Source organism: Pelobates fuscus, chromosome 1, assembly GCF_036172605.1.
Source record: "Pelobates fuscus isolate aPelFus1 chromosome 1, aPelFus1.pri, whole genome shotgun sequence".
NCBI lineage: Eukaryota > Metazoa > Chordata > Amphibia > Anura > Pelobatidae > Pelobates > Pelobates fuscus.
In genome coordinates, this window is record NC_086317.1 from 455,838,564 (window position 1) to 455,844,563 (window position 6,000).

Sequence of the window (6,000 nt, forward strand, 5' to 3'; positions counted from 1 at the left end):
GGCATTTGCACTACCTACTCATAACATATTGCACTATTTTTTGTACCTCTTGTGTCATTTTACAGATATACTGAATGCTCCATACTGCCCATGATGAAGTGCCACTAAGGCACGAAACACGTAAGTGTCATCTACCAAGTGCTCATTATGTTTTTGGATTAAGAAATAAAGGTAATACATTTTTCTACTTTTATTAAGATGATTGAGGTGCACTTTCTTGGCAGAACCAAAAAAACAATGGCATTTGTTATATTTTTTTTCCCCTTAGTAATAAATTATAGAGTTCCAGACTCAATGCTACTGATTTTTTCAAAAGGTAGCTTGAATTACTAACCGACTTTGTGACCAACTTCATTTTCCATCTGCTAAGTTTATCTGTAATGCTTAGAGGAGGGTTCTCACTAAGATAGTGGTTGCACTAGTTACAAAGTATCCAGAAATCCTTCCCTTCATATCCGCATTCTGGTTCTAGATAATTTTGCCTGCGAAAATAAGAGGGTTATCAAAAGACTTAGAATTCTCTCCGGCAGTCAGAAGAACAAGACTATTTTTGCATGCGGATATAGTGCTTGCCTGAGGCTAGAAAATCAGGCTTATTATTGGATTTAGACAGGGCTGCTGTGAGCTTTGTACTTTCGAAAAAAAGTGGATAACTTAACCGTTTGCAGCAAGTAACAATGCAATGCAGTTAGTCTGGACATTTCCTGTTTGTACTTGTCATTTAAAATAATGGAGTAGATTTTTGGATTGCAATAAGGGAACATTTTTGTTTTAGCAACTGGTTAGAGATGGGGTACACACATCCCTGCTCCCCAGATGTTCTGAAGGATTGAAAGAGGTAAAATAATTGCAGGTACTTTTATAGTGAGAACAGGTCTCTGCTATGGAGAGATCAGCAGCAGGATAGGCAGGGCTATTTATATAAGTCTGATTTGCATGAATTTAAAAATAATTCAAGGTGATTTTCAGATTTTAGTCCCAAAAAAACGAAATTAAAACATAGATGACTGAATATACATTGACAGACTCATTGTGGTGGAGCTTAGCCTCATATAGACCTAGATGCACTGATCTCTGCTGTCAATTCATGCAACTGGTGATGGGGTTTTAATTTGGCCACTGAATGTTAAAAACAGCTCAACTGTGGTGTCAGATCGCCTGATGCAATGTGATACAATATTTAGAAGTACATTCTGCGGTTAATAAACCACAAGCATGAATTGACCATGGTTCATGCATCAGTAAAGGACATCTGTATGGGTACCTAAGGCTCCTCTGGGCAACCAATGTATTGGCCAAAGCAATGATGGGCTGATAAATTAAGAAATTGACGAGTGTGTTGTGAGAATGCTGCTGAGGCATAGGAGACTTTCCCATTCAACTCCAAACTTCTAAGCTTAACATGGTCACTGCTCTTGAAAGTCTTTCTAGGAGACAGAAGAGGGGGCCTGTATAATTACCCCATGGGCCTGGCCTTCACGATTACCATCAGAGATCCAAATACATCATATGGCTTACAGGTCATTATGACAGAAATCTTGAAGTCTTAAAGGAACATATTAAGACGATTAAAGGGCACATTACAACTACAGTGGAGTATGTCATGGGTATCAAAAGTAAACAAACAACCGCTTCCCAACTCTACAATCTTCACTCTTGGAAGAATGGTCTACCGCTGCACAGTGACCCCCTGATACAAACAGGAAGAAAAACTGAAATTGAGGGGCAGAACAGAAGCTGTAAATATAGGTGAATTCTTACTGTTACAAAATGCCATTGTGGATGTGTGTCTACCACAAGAGAAGACCATTACCAAGACTGAGATCAAGTCAGTTGCTATATCTACACTAGGTAAGTTGGCCTAAGGAAGGGCATTCCTCCCAGGCAGGTATCGTCCCATCTGCCTGTCTTCCTTTTCCCATGCATGTATCAAGCTTCCGGTCCGTCCTGCTTCTTCTAGGCCGATATTGATCCCTCTGCTCATCCTCCTGCTTCTAGGCTTGTCATTACTCTGTGTCTGCACTGCCTCCAACTACAGCCTCTTCAAAGGCACTTACGGCTCTCAGGACACTGCCTTTACAAAGATGTTTTAGCTCTCAAGCCAACTCTTTCTTAAAGGTGCCAGGTACCAGGGAATAATGCAGCCAGAAAGCAGGTCCTAAAACTCTGCTACTGGAATCCCCAAAAGAACAAGACAGGAAATACTGAAGCCCATGGAGCAGCAAAGCTAGGTGGAATGGGCCTTGACAGAGCTAGGAGGCAGGCATATGGAAGAAAGGGTGGTTTGATTGGATGATTTCAGTAAGGGGTGTGGCTTAAGGAATCTTCATATAAATAACAGACATTTTAAGTGGGGATCCATTTTAAATTGAAATTCTTACCTTCTAGTTGCTGTACCACCCACCCGCCCTATTGGATTGGAATGGTTTGTTTTAGTCTCCCGTTTGGTCACGGCGGCGGGGGATGGATAGGATAATTGGGGGTAGGGCGGCTTTTGTAGGTGGGATAGGTCAGGAGGAATACTTACGTTTGGATTTGGTGGTAGGTTCGAACTTGTCAGTAGCTCTGAACCTGGGGGTGTAGGGGTGTCTTGGTATGCCCCTACAGTTGGAAATGGATGCACTTGGTGGCTGTGATAAAGGTTTATGTCATTTATATTAATGTTGTATGGATGTATTACTGTAGAATTTTGTTTAGGTCATTGTCTGGGGGTATAGTCATGTTAAATGGTGGATGGGGTGATGTCATATTAAATGTTTGTTGACAATGACCTTATTAAATTATTAAATTAATTTATATATATATTAATAATGCCGTGGAATAATTTAGCCAAAAAATGATTGTGTCTGTATTTCTTTAATGATGTTATTTAACATCAGGAATATGCCACGAAGGACGACGATGCGCATGTCAAGTTCCTAATGGACCTACCACACAATACTTTATTTTGAACAATGACTAGCCTTTAGTGACTGTCCTTGATGAGTCACAGGCTACTCATTGTTCAAAATTATTTTCATGTCGTGAAAACCGTTTAAACACAAATATTCACAACACTGGAGAACAAGCAATCATAAGTAAAACATCAAATATAAAACAGAAACACTAAATTAAAAGCTAGCCAAAGCTTTGGCACTAGATGGGATATTTCAGACAGCAAAATCCCAGAGCGCACCAAGTGAAGCACTCTTTGATGTTCTCATCCACTGCCAAAATATAGTCAATAAAACAGCCATTTTAACATTTAAGACTGCTTTCTACTTTGAGATTAATGGAATTATCTTTCAACCAGGGCATGTGTTGCTACACATTGAAGTGTTACCAGCAGGTATCTGGGATAATTAAAGTTCAGAGAGAGTCTAACATAGTAGATGATAATACAGATGCGCCACCTTTCTACTGACTCCCTCGGCCACAAGTCCAGGATTAGGATTCGCTGGCGAATAGTTCCTGGCGAACATAGCATGTTCGCGTTCGCCACCGCGGGCGAACACATGCGATGTTCGGTCCGCCCCCTATTCTTTATCATTGAGTAAACTTTGACCCTGTACCTCACAGTATTAATTTTTTTTTTCAGTGCATATAAATGTTACAAGCAGATACTCCCCCAAGACACTCTGTGTTACTGCAGATACTCCCTCCAGACACCCTGTGTTACTGCAGATACTCCCTCCAGACACCCTGTGTTACTGCAGATACTCCCCCCAGACACTCTGTATTACTGCAGATACTCCCCCCAGACACTCTGTATTACTGCAGATACTCCCCCCAGACACTCTGTATTACTGCAGATACTCCCTCCAGACACTCTGTATTACTGCAGATACTCCCTCCAGACACTCTGTGTTACTGCAGATACTCCCCCAGACACTCTGTATTACTGCAGATACTCCCTCCAGACACTCTGTGTTACTGCAGATACTCCCTCCAGACACTCTGTGTTACTGCAGATACTCCCTCCAGACACTCTGTATTACTGCAGATACTCCCTCCAGACACTCTGTGTTACTGCAGATACTCCCCCCAGACACTCTGTATTACTGCAGATACTCCCCCCAGACACTCTGTATTACTGCAGATACTCCCCCAGACACTCTGTGTTACTGCAGATACTCCCCCAGACACTCTGTATTACTGCAGATACTCCCCCCAGACACTCTGTATTACTGCAGATACTCCCCCAGACACTCTGTGTTACTGCAGATACTCCCTCCAGACACTCTGTATTACTGCAGATACTCCCCCAAGACACTCTGTGTTACTGCAGATACTCCCTCCAGACACTCTGTGTTACTGCAGATACTCCCTCCAGACACCCTGTGTTACTGCAGATACTCCCTCCAGACACCCTGTGTTACTGCAGATACTCCCCCCAGACACTCTGTATTACTGCAGATACTCCCCCCAGACACTCTGTATTACTGCAGATACTCCCCCCAGACACTCTGTATTACTGCAGATACTCCCTCCAGACACTCTGTGTTACTGCAGATACTCCCTCCAGACACCCTGTGTTACTGCAGATACTCCCCCCAGACACTCTGTATTACTGCAGATACTCCCCCCAGACACTCTGTATTACTGCAGATACTCCCCCAGACACTCTGTGTTACTGCAGATACTCCCTCCAGACACTCTGTATTACTGCAGATACTCCCCCAAGACACTCTGTATTACTGCAGATACTCCCTCCAGACACTCTGTATTACTGCAGATACTCCCCCCAGACACTCTGTGTTACTGCAGATACTCCCCCCAGACACTCTGTATTACTGCAGATACTCCCTCCAGACACTCTGTGTTACTGCAGATACTCCCTCCAGACACCCTGTGTTACTGCAGATACTCCCCCCAGACACCCTGTGTTACTGCAGATACTCCCTCCAGACACCCTGTGTTACTGCAGATACTCCCCCCAGACACTCTGTATTACTGCAGATACTCCCCCCAGACACTCTGTATTACTGCAGATACTCCCCCCAGACACTCTGTATTACTGCAGATACTCCCTCCAGACACTCTGTGTTACTGCAGATACTCCCTCCAGACACCCTGTGTTACTGCAGATACTCCCCCCAGACACTCTGTATTACTGCAGATACTCCCCCCAGACACTCTGTATTACTGCAGATACTCCCCCAGACACTCTGTGTTACTGCAGATACTCCCTCCAGACACTCTGTATTACTGCAGATACTCCCCCAAGACACTCTGTATTACTGCAGATACTCCCTCCAGACACTCTGTATTACTGCAGATACTCCCCCCAGACACTCTGTGTTACTGCAGATACTCCCCCAAGACACCCTGTGTTACTGCAGATACTCCCCCAAGACACTCTGTATTACTGCAGATACTCCCTCCAGACACTCTGTATTACTGCAGATACTCCCCCCAGACACTCTGTATTACTGCAGATACTCCCCCCAGACACTCTGTATTACTGCAGATACTCCCCCAAGACACTCTGTGTTACTGCAGATACTCCCCCCAGACACTCTGTATTACTGCAGATACTCCCCCAAGACACTCTGTATTACTGCAGATACTCCCTCCAGACACTCTGTATTACTGCAGATACTCCCCCCAGACACTCTGTGTTACTGCAGATACTCCCCCCAGACACTCTGTATTACTGCAGATACTCCCTCCAGACACTCTGTGTTACTGCAGATACTCCCTCCAGACACCCTGTGTTACTGCAGATACTCCCCCCAGACACTCTGTATTACTGCAGATACTCCCCCCAGACACTCTGTATTACTGCAGATACTCCCCCAGACACTCTGTGTTACTGCAGATACTCCCTCCAGACACTCTGTATTACTGCAGATACTCCCCCAAGACACTCTGTATTACTGCAGATACTCCCTCCAGACACTCTGTATTACTGCAGATACTCCCCCCAGACACTCTGTGTTACTGCAGATACTCCCCCAAGACACCCTGTGTTACTGCAGATACTCCCCCAAGACACTCTGTATTACTGCAGATACTCCC